The sequence below is a fragment of the Bombyx mori genome, chromosome 4 (assembly GCF_030269925.1).
Source record: "Bombyx mori chromosome 4, ASM3026992v2".
Lineage (NCBI taxonomy): Eukaryota > Metazoa > Arthropoda > Insecta > Lepidoptera > Bombycidae > Bombyx > Bombyx mori.
The window spans coordinates 6,938,337-6,958,245 of record NC_085110.1 but is presented as its reverse complement, the minus strand read 5'-3'; the positions used below and the strand labels follow the sequence as shown (position 1 = coordinate 6,958,245).

The window sequence follows — 19,909 nt, the reverse complement described above, 5'->3', positions numbered from 1 at the left end:
TCGTGCGTATAATATATAATGTTTATTATAACATTAATGTTTAAATTCGACATCTTATAGCTCTTAACATTTCTGTCACAAGGTGGTCTAGTGCTTGTTGCGATTGGAGGTCGAGAGACGGTACTGAACGATGTAATGATCTTATTTTTATTGCTGCAGATTGGCAGACAAGCTACCCAGAGACACTACTCATTGAGTTTATGGCTGGATCTTTTCAGTGGGTCGTGATTCCGATCAGGCGCTAAATTTAGCGAAGCACTGCTCTTGTTAGGCCTAGTGTAAGGGACTGAGCCCTGTGAGTTCGCTTATCAAACCGTGCGTAACTAGAATAACTCCACGAGGCTACCAGCAATTGGGTAAGGAAAAAAGTCAGACAAGCTTATGGCCCACTATACATTATCGGAGCCCATACATGTAACAACATTAATGCCGCCACTCACAATTAAAATAAACTAGAAATTGGACACTTATGACTTTCTATTATTTGTGGTTAGATATTTTCCGTATTTCAACTGTTTTTCTGTCAATGCCACAAACAAACTATAAATAATACTACTAATGGTGTCAGTCGAGCTAAGACAATTATGTAAATGTTTGTAGGTGAAACTAATCAGTTAGAGTACGTTCAGTGTAGGTACGTGGAGACAATAAATTGAGCTCATTTCATTATAAATTAACGACAAAGCGTAAATATATTGGTAGGTGGGGAATTTCATTGAAGTTCACAAAGTACACGTGAGCAGCTTCCTGTGATTTAATAAAACAATTAAAATCTGCGAAGCAATGACTTTATTTTCGTTACTTAAGGCTCTGACCTCATGCCTCAATGTGTGTATCGATCAAAATATACAAATAATATAATTTCGCCGGAAGCATTTAAATCAATAACTAGTTGTGCCTTCGTTTTTAGTAGCCACTCTTTACACGTCATTAATGTTGAGAGCCGTTTAAGCATTGCTACCGCTATGTAAGTCGTATTTTCGCCGTGTACTTACAAATTGATGAAAAATATACAAATGTATTGGGGGAAAAACACTAATCAATAAACAAATGGCTTAATTTTAAATACATATTACCATATTTTTTAAATAAAATGAATTTGAAAATAAAATGAATTTATTGCACAGCCATACATATACTTCATTCAAAATGGCTATTATTATAAAACGTCAACTTCATAGGTATGTTCCTATTATAAATAAATAAATAATAAATAAATATTTCCTAACAATCACACCACGTTAACTGGTCCCGTGATAAGTTCGTAAAGAACTTGTGTTACAGGTACCAGATAACGGAAATAAATGTAAGATTTTTATTATACACATACATATATTTAAGACACATCCATAACCCTGGAAAATACATTTATATTTATCATACAAATACCTTCCCTTGGCGGGATTCGAACCCGCGAGACCCCCTTGTGTAGTGACCATGTCACTTACCACTACACCAGACGGCCGTTGATATATTATATCCAAGTTGAAATGCAAATGTATGTTGCCAATATACCGACCGATTTCGATGAAGTTTTCATGAAATCTTCTGGTTGGACTAGCCTGGATCACATAGCCAAGTTTGGTAGCGATCGGATCAAAGTCAAATCAAACATCGACCAGCAAAGTAGGGTTTGGCTACTTACGTAATATTTTAGATTGCCCATACTTACGTGACGAAGTAACAGTAAAACAAAGTTTAAAAAAGACTAGATTTGAAAGGAAAGATATAAAAAAAAAACAAATGTAATTTCAACACGTATTCTTTCATGTAAATGCCAAACCACCACTAAATTTTCAGTGATTACATTAATATTTTTTACCAGTTGTATTGACAAACTAAATCTTTAATATAAGTTGTATCAATTAACTTTGTGTGTTTAACGTCTTGCGTGTGACAAAAAATAACTTAAACGCAATTAGCTTGTAAATATGCTTGAAATATATTTTTAATTCTAAAACTAAAAAATATTATATTAAAAACAAAAAAAAATCAGTGTCGTTGATCATATGAGTGTCATTTTGCACAGAAATAAAGTATGTAAATCAAATAATAATAATATTATTAGTAAATTCTTGCAGGAAGATTTAAATATTCTGCAAGTAGAAAATGAAGCCCACTTGGCATAGGCCCGTGATCTTCATTATACCGAAATGTCTTAAATATTTCGAGAAATACAATACCAAATAGTAATAATATTAAATTATAATACAACAAAATATGTATTAAGGAAACGATAGTAAAAACTCGGCACAAAAAGAAAAGTAACGTCTGCTTAATCCTCTTTTCCGATACTACTCCTGAGATTCGAACATAAGTAACTTACTAAATTACTGGCAATGTTACAATGGCGTCCAATCTTGATTACATTGTAGTCGTAACAGTAAGTAATAACATAGTAGTCGGATTGTGACGTGATTGAAATTTCATACGACCGTCGACGGGGTAGTTACAAAAGTTGTTTAGTATTTTATGAGGTAGCACTACTCATTGTTGTCGCTATAAAGCTAGCTACAAACGTAAAACTCTAATGCTTTGACGATACAATAAATTCGAACCCATTTCTACTTTCTGTATCACGCCTTTATGAATTATTGAATTGTTTTCTATTATGAATGTCAGTCACAACAGTGTTGCTGTTTATAAATGCTCTAAATGTATTCTAGATATGATGTGGAGTATAAGAGAACAGGAATACAACACGTATTACTGGTGGTAAGACCTCTTGTGAGTCCGCACGGGTGGGTGTCACCACCCTGCCTATTTCTGCCGTGAGGCAGCAGTGATGCGTTTCGGTTTGAGGGTGGAGCAGCCGTTGTAACTATGTTGAGAACTGGGACCCTTATCTCAGGGTGGATGGCGGCACTTACATTGTAGATGTCTATGGGCTCCAGTAACCACTTAACACCAGGTGAGCTGTGAGGTCGTCCACCCATCGAAGCAATAAAAAAAAGGTAATGGAAACATTTTAAATTAATATACGCGCTCATCGTGGGCGCCGGTGGGTATTCGCTCTTTCGCTTTAGATTGCTGGCTCAATTAATATGAATTAGAAATAGTAAATGGTATAATACTAAGATTGGCAAAAGAAAATTGTTATCCTTTTGCTTAAAGGAACTTACGTTATTCCCCTTTCTACTTCGGGAACCCTTATTCCCTGTATATTGCGAAAAAATAACCCCACAATTGTGTATCATTGATGCAAGTATGTACTTTTTACAGCTTCGTATATTTATTTATGAGATACAATATGAAAACGATAAAATACACAAAAATTTTATTCTGTAAATAGCCCGAGGCGTGTTTTCTATATCTGTATAGCCAGTGGTACCTCCCGAACCTTTCGTCGAGTGACAGTTTCATTTTTTCTCAACAACATGAGCAATATCAGTCCATTTACGTTTTTGGAAACTTTTTGTCCGCCGTATATTCGGGAAAATAGTTTTATGTCGACCATTTTGACTTTTATTTTATTTTTCGTTTATTTTCCCTTGCGCGGCCGTAAAACGTACCTGGGCTCGCTCGCGGGGATAACGGAGCGGGCTCACGTAAAATTTATTATTGAGACCTTTTCGTTCTGGCTCCATCGACAGACATTGCGAAGGCGAAAGTTATGAATGACATATGTTTTGAAATATTACCTGCACTGAACTACTGCTTCCCGAGAACTAAATTTCGTGGGATGAGAAGTTTATTTGTCGTGAAATATGCGGGAGCTTTACGAGAGGAAGCGACGTTTATAATGCCACAGATCACTCAAATTTCTTGTTTTAAATCAGTTTATATTGCAGCGTCTGAAGACTGAACCAAAAAGGCTATTCTAGAACATAAAAATACTAGGTAAAACAAAAGATCAATTTAGTATTTAATTACTAGTGATAGGAGCACTTGTTTACTGGTGGTAGGACCTCTTGTGAGTCCGCACGGGTAGAACCATCACCCTACCTATTTTTGCCGTGAAGCAGTAATGCGTTTCGGTTTGAAGGGTGGGGCAGCCGGTGTAATTATAATGAGACCTTAGAACTCATGTCTCAAGGTGGCTGGGGATATTTACTTTGTAGATGTCTATGGGTTACGGTAAGCACTTAACCAGGTGAGCCGTGAGCTCCATCCATTGAAGCAATAAAAAAACAAAAAAAAAAAATCCTTGAGCTGCATTATTTTTCTGGAAACTACCCTATTAAAGCTAAAAATTAAATGTTTGGATTCGATATAGATATTACAATTCATTCCGAAAAGTAGTAGTAGTATAGTCACAACAAAATTATATAATTGTTTGATTTCAAATAATCGAATTTCAAGAAATCACCTACTCAATACTTCCGAAATCTGGTTTAATTAGGAATAAGCCGAATAATCGTCGATGAACGGCTCAATGGGCTCATGCTCGTCCCGACTCCGACATCTGCCTGGCACATGTGTGCTCGAGTCTGGCAGCTATTTGCCTGATCTCGCGTAAGCCGATTACGAACATCTAGACACTGAGACGCGCCAATATACCTCTCGAAAAATATAAGCAAACAGAATATGCAGTACACGCGCTTGAATTCGCTGCATGGTTTTGATACGAGCTACGAACTTGCTGTCGTTGGTCCGGCAATATGTTGTACGTCAAAATTAGTTCCCGCTGGAACCACTCGGAAGTCTCTGTTTTATTCAGGCCCACGGGAACGGTGACACAATGAACGTAAATTGCTATATGGCACGTCGACGCTTTGTTTTTCTCTTTCGTTATATGGAAATTCACAAACGTCGTCGGCCACCTGCTGTATTTGTTCTGCTAAATGCATATCTAATTTTCAGTAACATTTAGTAAATAAGGTCGTTTAATAGGTTTTTTTTAAATTAAATTTATAATACAAATTCACAGATCACAACTGTCTATAATAACTGTAACAATGTGTAGACAATTGACAAAACTGTACTTATGTAGAAGAAGGGACAACTACTAAATAAAATTGGATTGATTTTTAATAATAAAGTCAATTCCGACTTACATAACGCTGATTACTCGTAACTAAACAGATTAGTTTTCTTTTTGTAGTTTAAATAAATGTTTAGTATTAATTTGACACACAACGTTAATGTTTTAATACTAAAATGATAGTGTAAATGTTGCCGTCGTCTACAGAAGCCGAAGCCTTGTTAGAACAAATTTAAGTGCCTAGATGAGATGACGTCCCTTGTTTGAGGAGTGAAAGCCTCAGACATTTATAGAGACAAGGGTCGCCCGACTACTCGCCGAAATATGATTACGTGATTATTATTAGTTGAAGATTAATCAACCAACAGTAAATAGGTCTGCATCAGTAATGTTAAAAAATTACTTTAAGTGGTATGTTAATGGACTTGGAAATTAAATTATAGCCAAAAGAAAAAAGAAAGTTTTTTGCCTTGAACACGCAACGAGATTATCGACACAGCTACTTCTGATTTCGACCCTATCTACTTAAGGGTCAAACCGTAATTTTGCCAGGTTACACGCGAGTATTGCAACAATATCGCTTTGGAAAGCGGTTATCGAGCTAACAATCGGTATTTTCCCGTCACAACACCAGCCTGAGTCACCGCTGCACGATTCGCGGAACTCTGCTATCCCTCCGGCAGGGGTTGCTTTCGCTAATGACTGTCGGACAACAGCCCTTTCGAAATGCGACCGGAATCACGTGCGATACTACACCCTCGCAACTGCGCCACTAAACTTCATTTCAGTCAACTCTGCAACCATGCAATTATGCAATTCAGTGCGTGTTTATATGCAGCTTTTCAATCGGCAACGTTATTTTGATAAATATGCATGAAGTGACAAAACCATCGGTCCGGCTAACAACGGTGTCGTGAAAATTTAATGTCAGTTCCTGGTAGCCTTATAATAATGACTCATATGCTTTGAAGGGTTAATTTTAAAACAACGAATAAAGAGGGTAAGGAAAGTAGCTGTAAAAGTAATTTGCGCAAGGTAAAGAAAAATTCGATTTAACGATTTGTCAAAATAGTATTCTAAAGTTCTTCAAGGGCTATTATGAGAAAAATAACAATTTTAGAGGTAGCTATCACTGCTCGCGTGACATTGCGTATTGCGGGTGTCCAAAACAATTAAACTATAAGTGAAAACCTGTGTTCTATCGCTGTAGTTGGCCAAACAACATCAAGATAAACCTGGTATTAAGTGATTAAGCATGAGTCGTAGCAAAAAGAGGCATGGTGGTACCTATAATACGAGCACACAATATTACCTCCAGTAATAGCGGGTTACTAATCTCTGTAAGCAATATAAGTATGAAAACTCTATGAATCCATTCTTATCGAATTTCTATAGTCGCCTTTTATGTAACGGGAAGACATTTGGATGTTGCTATTCTAGGCTTAAATGAAGAGTGAAGTTATTTTATATCATAATACGGTTCAATTATTAAGTATGAAATAGCGGCTAAAACAAAAAAAAAATGAAAGTGCGCAATGAACTCGACGTCCCTCGTTCGCCCCCACAAAAGCGACACATTCGATAAACTGTGATAACAATCGCCATTTTACATTCACTCCGCTGGCTACCTTGGCCCACGCAAGGTGATTCAGTGATATTGTGACGTTCCGAAAGTGCCGAGATGCCATTTCGGAACGTCTGATTTGTTCCACATTATTAAATGCATGTTAGTTTTTAAATTGTTCCAGTTAAAAGAAATACCTAAGTTATTTTCATGGACTCCAAGAATTTGCTTAACAAAAGCGTTGAACGAATTATGTGACAAAAAAAGATTCGTTTGAATTTTTACCTTTCTTTTTAAAAACGAAAGTAACTTTTTCGTAAATAATGAGGTTAATGAGAGAGTTCCCAAGCTTTTGAACGATATAACTGTTTTTCGGTTCCAAAAATAAATACACTTAATCTGGCAAGAATCATTTTTACTTCCCACAAAGCGGAAAAAATTAAAAAAAAGGAATAGCCCTACCGACAGTATGAGCTCATTTCCTGCAACATAAAACACGAGTATAATAACAAATAGAGCAATAAGACTCACAGCGCCACATCAGCTGCACAAAACAGGTTCCGCTGTAAAGCAATGCTATGAGTCTGCTTCTTTCGGACGAGTTGAATTGTACATACCATAAATGACGTACGAAAATCTATATATAGAACCGAATGATTCAGCCCTAGCTATATTGCTACATAGAACAAGCCAAAGTTCGTTATTACTCTTGTATAATATTCGCATAAGGTATTTTGATTTGAATATATGTATGTATATTGATCTTCAGGCCGAGAAAGCTGAGGCTTGACACAAAATTTTAAAAGTCCAAGCGAATATATTTTTTTTATTGCCCTTGTAGGCAGACGAGCATACGGCCCACCTGATGGTCAGTGGTTACCGTCGCCCATGGACTTCAGCAATGCCAGGGGCAAAGCTGAAACTGAGATTATTCGGTTATTCTTCTGTTCAGAAATTGATTCTACCTTTAAAGATTGTATTTAAATATTTATTGAGAGTCTTTGCAAGATATATGTATCTATAAACGAAGTAATAATTCAAAGTAATAGAACGAATCTGATGGTTTTGTGTATTTTTAGTATTCAATGCTCCATTGACACCACGTCATAAAACACTTACAAAGTCTCCTGTCTGGTTTGAATAACGTGTTTATTATCTAAGAAAAGTAATTGCTAAGATTACTTAAATTATTTTTTTCTTCATGCTTTGCGCTAGAATCATGAGACCACCAGTCCATTTAGATCCATCAATTCAGAACATTTAGTTTTTAGACAGTACGTCTGAGTGCCGAGTATGAATTCTCCGTTTATGGCCTCATAATTTTAATACTAACCCAAGCAGATGCTCGGTTAATGCACCGACCTTTGGGCGGTGACATGACGACCGACTTTGGCAGAAGGGCTCTTTCGCAAACTGGTTTACGAGACCGCACTCTGATCACGCTTCGCCCACGCCGCGCTGCCTGCAAACTTGTGCACGATTAAGGCCAAGTCTGTCCATAAATATCGTTTAACTAAGACTCGTTGATAATAAACTGTATCCTGATTCAATATACGCTTGATAGATCTTCTTTCTCCCTTCCTAAAATTGTAGGTAAATTTTCATGTAGGATGTGTTTCTTGAAAGTACTATAATCATATTATGATATTATTTTAGATGGAATATAGATTGAATATTAGATTTATTTTTATTAAATTAGATAGGATTTCAATTAATGGACATGTAATTTTTTGTATTGCCACTGCAAGGTTTCGATAGATATGTAAGTAATAGCATGTATCGAATGATTTCCACGAAAATTAATTTATTTGTTACGTGGCTACTAATGTTATTATGTTAGAATGAGTTACCTTTGCGAGAATCTCAATCACTATCCTGTCGGAAAACGATCATACTTGCCAAACGTAGTAGAGCAGCTAATTAAGCTGCTGTTGATTAATTTTGAACATTCTCGATTAGTAATTGAGTTTATTTTTCTAAACAAAGTTTTTTTTAGGAAACGTCAACTTAAACTATATTTAAAGTATCCGCCTCGTGTCAAGCAAGACTAATATATTCGTCGCGTTCTACGAGTAGTAATGATTTAGTTTTAAAATTTGAAAAGGTAAAGAGCAGTCACATAGTCGAACATTGTTATATTGGTATAATAAGATTTACACGGAGTCTGCGAACGCCGGCTTTCTGACAAGAGAAAGTGCTACAGCTCGTTCTACTTTCCACTTCAGGCAAATACATTAGCTTAGGCCTTAGTAAAAATGTATAAAAAAAAACACGTGTGGCACTCGGGGACTGCCGTGGTAAAGCTATGACATAGCATTTTTTATCGACTTACGCAATTATAATTAGACAATAATAATTTAATATTAAAACAATAATAAAATAAGACCACGCTATATTTATAAACATTAACAAAAGCAAAACATTAACTGTCCCCTTCACACTCATAAGCTAGACCGCGCGAGAAAGAGATGAACACAATTTTCATGATGCGCATGCAGTGCAACGTCATACCGCGCGCTTATTCACAAACACTACACAAGCGCAACGTATGAATGTGCTGAACGCGAGCTACAAGGTAAGCGGAGTGGGGGGTGTTAGGTTTTATTTTCATTACGGAATTTCTTTATTCGGTCGCCGCGCTCAAAACCCGCTATAAAAGCTATGCAATAGCTTAAAAACAATTGTGTATAAATAAAAAAAATATGGCCTTGTATGTTTGTCATCGACGCGTACCTATACCACATTCGATTGATACAAAATTGTGTTCAGTTGTGGGCAATTTAGAAAAGGGTTTTTTTCAGATTACCATTAAAGCACAATAGGTAACTTCCGAGTGCTTTTACCTATTGGGTTCTTATCAAACATTCAGCGACAGTCGCCGCGGAACGTGGACGGGTTTCTAGTGTATTATTATATATTATAGTTTTAAGATGAAATACTACACACTTATCTAAACGCAAATTATACCACAAATTGGATTGCTGAATATTGTACGTACATGACCCGAGAAAGTCTCGTTGCGCAATGCAACTTATGCAACGTCTGTGAAATCTCAATTTACATTACATAAACCTATTTAAGATTAAAATTATTGAATGTAATATAAGTTTAATGTGCCTTCAAGCACTGTTGAATGCAGATATAGTAAATTGATATTATACGACTACTCACATATCTGGTATCACAAGGCTAACCTGGATCCTTTAGCTAAGACCTGGTTTACAAGTTTACTATTAACTCAAGTGTTAAATGACAGCGATCGTAAGAAATGATTAAATTATGTTATTTTTCGTTAACCTTATAAATCGATTTATTGAAGGATTGCCTAAATGTTTATATTCGTGACTCGTTGTTTACTATAATAAACTCATTTAATAAATCTATTAATGACGGAAGATTGATGATGACACATCGGCTTTAATCCATGTAATGGCAAAACAGTATAGTATTGAGAACTATAGGAACATTACGTGAGTAGATGGTGCGTGTGGCGCCTGAAGTCTGTCGCGTGGGCGAGACGACAACTGAATTTGTCCGTTTTATTGCTTTCATGCAATTCTTTTATATTAATTTATGTCTACGTCTTAATGATAATAACCTTCTCCCATATTTCTCTTACTAACTCTGGTATAATTCTGCCAAACGAACTTATTATTTAAAATTGATTTTTTAATTCATAATTTCCAACTTGGCAAGACATCATGATTGATTTAATAGCTAGCCTTAAGACATATGTTCATTATAGGAATCTTCATTAAATTTGAAATGGCTAACGTTCAATTTGGGTTGAGCCGAGAATACTTGTAATATCAATTAATTAGTTATTCCTCAAACATTGATTGGGTAGCCGTCATGGTTTCTCCTTTGAAAATCAACGGAATCTTACCCTAATTTATGTTACACTGGAAAGCGACGCACATTTTGTAATGTAATTTTGTAAAGCTAATCATTGAACTTTACAACAAAAAAATGTGTATTTGTCATATTACTAATAAAAAGCTAAAATAATCATTTGATTAACTAAATAAAATTTCAAAGTTTGTAGGCTATATAAGGTGGGTAGTTTCATTATTCATTATCATTAAGCTGATAAATAAGCTAATATATTTGCCCCTATTTTTTTTTACTATGGTGCCGTATCTAAACAGTAATAAAATCTTTTTAATGTCTATGCAGTGTGGTAATTGTTCAACGTCATATAAGTCGCAAACTCGTGTTCATATATGCTAAGCGCTGGTACCCCGGGCATGAATTTAAGTTGAGCAAATGGAATTTCATGTAACATAACATAATTAGCAGTTTGGCTACACCGCTAGAGTATTTCTAGTAACCTATAAGCGAAGATAACCACTTACCATCAAGTTGGCCATAGGCTCATCTGCCTATATGGCAAAAAAAACAACACAGATTAGGAAACGATGTAATAACAACGCAACGAAATACATATTCGCAACTGGAAGTAAAATTTTGACCCACACCAAAACTTAAAACCCGCGAAGTGTTTTGATTTTAATCCTCCAGACTACAGCTCCCACCAATGGACCCATTTATATGCAACTCGTGGCCGAAGAACACCTACCCATGGTTATACGGCTCATAAATTTTGTTCTTTTACTTCTAAGGAAGGATTTTTAGAGGAGCAGATGTCAATTTTTCCTTAAGGGCTAATTTATTGCTTGTTACCACAGAGACCGTTGATTCATTTAATTGGAACGGTAGTTTCCGATTGTAATTGTTTATTTCAAATCATAATTACAATAATACAAATAATTTTGAATCGTTCTATTAATACATGCGATGCATTCTATCATCCTAACGTGATTCAATCTCAGCGAACCGATGCAGATGTGCCAAGTTTAAAGAAAGTAAGCCGTAGTTTAAATGAAAAATAGCCCTGATAAAATTGTCTTATTGTGATTGAGAATATAATGAACGAGTAACGAACGATGCCGGGATCGATACGATCGGAAAGACCATTCTCGGCACCGGCCCGATTCACTTTCTAGTTAGAGCTCCATTGTTAGCTGCGTCTAATTTATCTAATGTAAAAGTTATTTCCCGTTTCATATAGGTTTGTATTGTCGTATTTTAAAATACCAATTTCTGATATTCTTTTGGATTTTGACAAACCAACTTGAAATATAACGTAACTTTTTCAAATGTTTTTAGTTGACATTTTCGCTAAATATTGTTATATTATCGTGTTTAGTTTTGAAACATGCTCGCTTCGAATATTATTCGACTGTCCATTTACTGCACCGGTGTTGTAAGCACTGAGTCATACTTTTGGCTATAAAGACTCGAAGGCCAAGTAAGACATAATTGTCACGTAATGCAATATGGATTGGCTTGGATAGTTTGACTTTTTGGCGCTTTAGTAAAGAACATAATCTGCCTCAGTTCTAATTTTTATTTACGGTTTTGTAATCCCGCACGGTTTGGTACCACCACTATTCGGTCTATTTCGGCCGCGAAGCAATCGGGCTTTCCTGTTTAAGGACGACTTAGACTTCAAATTATATCAAGGGAGGGATTGGCACAAGTTACGTTGTGACGTTTACGGGCTACGGTAACCACTCAATACCAGCTGGCCGTAAACTTGTTCGTCAAATAAATAAGCTTTTCACCTTTTATATTTTTAATTTTAATTTTATAGTCATTTTTATTTTATTAACAGGTAATGTAGTGGAAATGATAAAAATACACAACATTCAAGGTAATTAAACGTCTATGACCGGCTGGCAATAAGAACCAGGTCTTGTGTATATAAATCGTAATTGTTACATAAAAACCTCTTTGAAAATCTAGTTTGCCATATAAAGCATTGCACGGTGTCGATGAATGTGAACAAATTACAAAGGAACTTAAATAGAGAATCAGAATCGCGTGAATACGAACAAAAAATAGCACCCATAAAACGGAGTCATCGAGCGAGACGAGTAGCAGACTCACCCGATTACTCAGCGCGTAATTTTGTCGTCGACTGGATGGAACTTTACGAATAAATCTATCGATAAATATTTACAAAAACATTGTCTGACGTTTCGGAACACTGCACACAATACGATATTAAAATTGAACAGACGGAGTACATGATATACAGCATGTCTTGATTGGGAGCGTCCGTGTGTGACACTTCCTTAGTTTCGAACATAATCTCTACATATATATTTATACAGATACATAAAAAATATTATTGATTTAATTAAAAGCCAGTCGTTTTTAATTTATTTTTTATTTATATATCTGATTCCCGTATTGATTAATTAAATTCCAATCACCAGTTATTATATTACTCGAAATGTCTCGGAACGAAGATACGGTGGTGATTATTAAAAAAAATTAGCTAATTTTTAAGAAAAATTTTTTCAGCTTTCAAAATCAGCTTTTTAAGAAAAATACTTAATGTTTGTACCTACCTATAACGAATAAAATTTTAGCCCACGTCTCGCTTTGACTACTGAATTTTGTTCAAGATAACTCCGCTTTGAAACTTTTCTTTTCATGCGCCAATCATATTTTACTTTCCGAGTTCTGAATATTACATACATCAACTGCTTGGCCTGTTTTCGTATTTTAAATATGCAAATAATGACGTTTAATAAAGACCGATTTACTGAATTTAACCTTGATAGAATCTTACAAAGTGCTTGTATATTTTTTCGATGTATTGAAAATGGAAAGCTTATATAGAACCCCCTCGAACCTTTGCGAGGATAATACCAACAATATGCTCAATGAGTTCTTATTGGATTTGGAGATTCTTATTATTACTTAGATTCCAAACCATTGTTTATTTTATTGTAAAAGGAGAGAATCTGTAAAGAATTTGATTAAAATTAAGTTTCATTACCAACATAATTACGAACTGTATTTAACATTTCAAGTCACAATTTTTTTAAAATACGTCATTGGCTTTGTATGAACGATGCGCAAATGCTTTGACTACTAACAATATTAAATATGCACTTATGATAGACTTCAATTGCATTGCATATAAAATACTAAATTAGAGGCCATAAGGTAGAGGATTTGTGGCGGGTTGCCATCATACAACGCAAGACATTTGACAGATGCCTGAATCTCGCTTACGCCATTTTCAAGATAAGCTTTCATATATACAAGTTCCGAACAACAACATTTGGACCGTCGGTCTACCGAGCAAATATCACCCGCTCGGTGGGAGATGTTCCCACCGTTGTTAAACATCTCCAAAAAAATTTCACGAGTTTTTCCTATTTGCATAAATGGACTGCTAACTTCGAAACTGAAAATTTGCAACTTACAACTCATTGTAATATGAGATATTATTACAAATTTAGAAGTAGACAGCGGCTTGGCTGTGCCCCTGACATTGCTGATGTCAGTATTGCTGGACCCTTTATGTGTCTGCCTACAACGGCAACGAATAAGTCGCAAGCCTTTAGACAATACAACTCGGATTACGATATCATGGCGTAATAGTTGAATTGACGCTCTATCTATCGGTTCTGATAACAACTTAACGCTAAATGAACAAAATCTACGTTTAATAGTCTAGAACAATTTTCATTTCATCGATCTGATCAAGAAATGAATTCACCAATGTGACGGGCTTAAAACCGTCGAGATTAGTTACGGTACAATTAGAGCGCCGGGCTTGTGGCACGCTTTAAGTGCTGCCCTACGGATTACGCTTTCGTGTTCGATGTTTACCCATCGGCGCCGCCGAAGTGGACTTTCGGATATCGCCTTGCTAATACGCTTTGTTTGATTACGGGCTAATGAATCATTAATTAGAAAGTGTGAGAGCACTGGAACTGAAGAAATGTATCCGGCGAAGACAATGAACCGAGAGGCTGATAGACAACGTAGACATTCTTCTTCTTCATCGTTCCCTCACTTCTGAGAATCACGACCACATGTGTTTTCCTCCACAGTGCTCGATCATGGGCGTCATGGACAGCATGGTATAAACGACCAACCGCTTCCTTAACCAGATCTCACCTCAGATCTTCCTAATCAGATCAAAAATAGTACCTCTTTATTTCCGCGGGTGAAGTAAAAGACGACCAAGAAATTCACTGATGAAAAGGCAGCAGCGTTATCTGAGGATTATATCAGCGTACTACGGTCGCTAATCGGCATTTACTGCTGGAGTAGCGTATTGTAAGCCCTCGTGGGTAGGCACCACTATCCTGTCTATTCATAACGAAGCAGTCATTCGTTCCGATTTGAATGACAGCAATTCATTCTATAATACGTAGCGTGGCGGCCTTCACGTTATGATGTCCATAGTCTGCTATTATCACTTTACCTTTACACCAAGCGTACTGTAGGCTCGTCTACTCGTCTACGAAAATATAAAAAATATTTTTAGAACAGACGCTTATGAAATTAACTTCAGTATCATCATAGTCAGTAACTCTTGGCGGAGCAGTCGTGGTCATGTGGAATCCTTGTTTATTAAAGCCTTGACAGGTGTTCTCCATAGTTCGCGAACTGAGGCAATACGGAAAAAAGGGAGTAAACAATATGAAAAAAAATTATAATGGTTAATACCACCACGTCGCTGCCATCCACCTTCATTCAAACGTAACTTATGTGTGTGCGACAAAAATAGGCAAAATGATGTACCTACCCGTGCAGACTCATAAATACTTCCTCCGAAAACTACTTAAAACCACACAGGCGCTACATCTGGAAGAGTGCGTCTGAAAAGCTCAGCATTGGGTGGATACGGGCTTAAGAATACAGAGGACAGTCAAGCCAATGCTTAAGTCCTACCCATTTATATATTTTTAAGCTTTGTTTGAACATTACTGTCTGGATCTTGGAAGTTCAAAATAACGCCGTTCATTGTCATCTCGGCGATCGATATCAAATTAATCTATTGCCCGATGGAATTACGCGAAGAACTAATTACGGTTCTATAAATGTCGCTGTTCCTATATGGCGAAGTCAGTCACCTCGCTGCAGCCCAGAGGCGAGCACGTGGGTGCGTTCTAATGAACTTGACATTGGCGACAGTCGCTCGGCATGCTAATACTCTCATTAATGTAATTAACTAACTAGCTTTACAAATCTGCACTTGTAAACTGAAATGTTTGATAAAGTCATTATGTAAGTCGTTGTGGCCTAAAGGATAAGACGTCCGGTGCTTTCGTATGTAGCGATGCACCGGTGTTCGAATCCCGCAGGCGGGTACCAATTTTTCTAATGAAATACGTACTCAACAAATGTTCACGATTGATTTCCACGATGACGGAATAACATCGTGTAATAAAAATCAAACCCGCAAAATTATAATTTGCGTAATCACTGGTGGTAGGACCTCTTGGGAATCCGCACGGGTAGGTACCACCATCCGCCTATTTCCGCCGTGAAGCAGTAATGCGTTTCGGTTCGAAGGGTGGGGTAGCCGTTGTAACTATACTGAGATCTTAGAGCTTATATCTCGAGGTGGGTGGCGCATTTACGTTGTAGATGTCTATGGGCTCCAGTAACCACTTAACACCAGGTGGGCTGTGAGCTCGTCCATCCATCTAAGCAATAAAAAAAAGTCAACTCTTTGGGTTCTATGCCGCATCTGTACCCGTTCCACGGGAATCCTGAGATATTGCTTGAGATGATCTAGTGATTTTTCTTTTTCATCATTTGCGACATCATTAGAGTTCATCCGTTTTATTATACTCGGAGAATCTGCATTGCATGCATCTACAATGCGCTTTAAAGAGATAATTTTTGTTACCAACCATCCATCCGGGTCTGGAATGAACTGAAGGGTTCCACGGTGATTGATTCCTGAGAGCTATGATATAATCCTCTTTATTCGAGTTTAAAAAACAAGGGACAGTCTATTATCTGTGTCTCTGGCATTGATTAAGGATGATCCGTAAATCGCTTACCATCATATGGGTCGTACGTAGGCTCGTCTGCTTTCTATACCAAGGAAATGTATTCTGCCTTGGATTTCATTTTATACTAGAAACTATTCGTTCCAAATCATGATGAAACCGTTTCAATTATTTATATTTGTCTAGTTCCTTTAGTATAGGGAGTAGTATATCATAGTTTTTGGCCAAATTAGGGTGCATGTATTGAACCCCGATTATTTATTTTATTTACATTTATTAATTGAATTTAAGTTGATGCTGAGTTCGCATCTTACAGATTTGGACGAAATATGACACAAAAGATTTCGTAGACAAAAATTTTACATTAACAACAACAATATTTTGAAGAATATTTAAAACATATAGTTCCAAGGATCGTGAAAGTGGGTCAAGTTAAGCCCATTACGCCTATTAAAATTCAAGGCTGCGATAATAAGCTGAAAATTTACACCATATCCTAACGCATCAATTTCTACCCTCACGCACATTTATAGCTGTTACGGGCACGCACTCGCATACACTATAAAAATGAAATTATTAAAATTAAGACTCTTTACGAACATTGACTTCAGTTACTTATATGAAAATTGGAAAAGTTTTTATTATCTGCTCACCGACAACGTTATGTCGGATAAGTAATTTATAAAGATGAGTACGCTCCCAAATACAGATCACTTTGACTATAACCAAACCGTCACTACTGCCGTCCTTGCTGGTAAGAAATAAACAGGTGAGGGTGGTATCCCAACCTTAAGCCTTCGACTTTATTTCGCAAGGCGGACGACAGTATTCCCGTTACTGTGCAGATAGGCTCAAATAACCACTAAACCCTGTGGGTTGCCCGAAAATATATTTATCTAATAGACTTGGTAGCTAATTCAAACTTTAATTTCATTGTCATCTCACCTTATATTTATTTACCTACACAGAAACTAGTACAAATTATGACAATTACATAACTGAGTAATCATAACAGATGCTTCACTTCAGTTTAATAAACATAGAAACCTTGGTGATTGTATTCTTAACTAACAATAAGACTTTTATGGATCTTCGCCAAAATAGACGAAAAGTTAATAGTCAAGCGTGGGTGTGGCAATTCCACTGTTGAGGTCTTCATCTATTCCGCCTTGTTTATCGATTAGTCAAGAATCCGCGCCCATGGGCCAACTTATGTCATTTGGCCGGGAGTCAAGGACGACTCCACGCGGCTCGCCGGTGCCGCGCCGGCCTTATTTGGCGATTGGTGGGCGCCAGTTTTACGACTTTGCCTTTTTTCGTACGCCCTGTTACCATGTTGGTTACACTCAAGATAATATGTTTTTAAAATTTGTTTTGGTAACTAGTAACTTTTTTCTCGTTTTATTAAATACTGGTATTGCTTTAAGGACGCTTAAGTACATCTCCTGTTTGAATTAGACTTTAGAAAAGAGTTATTCAATAAATCATATGAGAACATTGAAATAATGTAGTACTGTGCTAACTACTGCTTATTAAATGAATACATTTAAACATACAAGAATAAAAGAAAATGTCTAAAAAGACATTAGAATACACCAGTATATACAACTTCTACGGATTTTCTGTAAAAACCATAATTTTTATTTAAGGAGTGTGCAAGAGTCGGATGTGTTAAGCATTGGGCTCGCTGACTGAACATAGTCTTTGTCGGCTGGAAAAATGAAACGTGACATTTTAAATTTGGCGCAAAGCTCGCAACATTAATCTGGTGTGTCGCCGCCCTCGCCCATGCCGTGCGTGGCCTAATCCGCCCGCTCCCTGAATGACTCGAGAAGATGGAAAAATCTCGAAAGACTCACATCAAATTACCAGCTTTAAAGCGTAGTGAATTCCCTCGGGCTCCAGGCGACACACCTTACCTTTCAGAAGCGCCCCTAAATAACATCGCAGTGTCCTTCGGGAAGTTTGGAAGGTTCGGGCGCGCACGTGCTTTTGTCATCGTCATACTTTCGTCGAGTTTTACGTACGACGTGCCGCGCACTTGAATTGAGTTTTGAAAGCACGTTATAACTTAACTAATAAAATTCTTGTTTTAAAGTTTTTTTTTTCTCATGTCTCTTACCAAAGTTTTGGACTACCACTTATGATAATGTTATCCCCTTTAACTAAATTTGTTGATAGTTATTGAACAGATAAATTATTACACAAAGTAATTTTAATTCCCGTTAATTCTGAGCGATAAATATATCTATTCATACAGACAGCGAATGAAGATTTTAAATATGCTCAGACTAAGCTCTCACAACGACTAAAAACATTAACTAATTCGATATACCTATTCTAAATATCTAAATATCTTCCATGCAATAAATTTTCATAAATTTATGAGCAAGCCACACCAGTGTTGGTACAACTAGTTATCTTAAACGGGATAATCTCCCATTCCCTACATAATATGGGTATATTACGTCCGTAAATTAAGACGATCTAACTTATTATCTTTGTTTGTTGAGCAATATGACATTAGTTCATCCAGGAGTTATGAAAAATGTTTTGTTCGTTACGTTTTGTGAGAAATAAATTAAGCCTCTAAACTACATTTACGTAAAAGTGAGGTCCGCAAGAGCCTTTAAATAAAAGGGCTTTTGTGTCTTAGCTTTCACTCCGACGCGGTTGGCTTCACGAAATAGGCTCAATGTTTAAAACTATGTCACCACTTGTCATTTCAGATTCTTTTACGTAATATCCATAGCAATAAAGGCTTAAACCAAGTCGACTTTTAATTATTTTACAACTAAGCTCAAAATCAAACCCTGGGTGATTCATCATATTCATTGAAAAGACTTGAAAGAAAATTTGGAAATAGCATTATTGAAGTTACGTAAACAAATATTCGTTCTAGGGCGTATTGTGAGTCCGCACGGGTAGATACCATCATCTTGTCTATTTCTGCCGTAAAGCATGGACGCGAGAAGAGTGAGATAGCCTTTATCGATACAATTGAGGCCGCGCATAATAAGGCTGGTAGTGGCATTTAGTTTATGGTATGTACTGACTCCGGTGGCAATTTAATAGCAGGTAGGCCGTCTGTCAAGCTTTGACAGTAAAAAAGTTCGTTTAGTTGGAAAGTCTTAGAAGATTTTTACCGCAACAGTAACCAAACAGTATTAGAAATATTAGACAAAAAAGCAAGGAAACGTTCTTTTTTTTTTTTTTTATTGCCCTTGTAGGCAGACGAGCATACGGCCCACCTGATGGTGAGTGGTTACCGTTGCCCATGGACTTCAGCAATGCCAGGGGCAGAACCAAGCCGCTGCCTACCGCTTAATACTCTCCACAAGCCTCGTTTGAAGAAGGCTTTGATATATTTAGTTCTAAAGACTAAATATATCAAAAGCAAGGCAGACAAAAAATCAGGCAGCTAGAAATAAAATAAGACTAAGACTAGCCTTGTTATAAACCTTGTAAAGATATTTTCACAAAATCCAATCTTGTACATGTCACCTGCGCCGTAATGAATTCAACAATAATTAGAGACGCCGTGAGAGAGCGTTCGCTGAGCTTACCGGCGGATGTCACAAATCC

At 36.7% G+C, this 19,909-nt stretch overlaps 1 protein-coding gene across 30 annotated transcripts in view; it reads left to right on the top strand.

The window, feature by feature from the left end:
• Window positions 1-19,909, top strand: part of LOC101735337 (protein muscleblind) — a 276,923-nt gene that overhangs the window by 169,616 nt on the left and 87,398 nt on the right. The window lies entirely within an intron of this gene.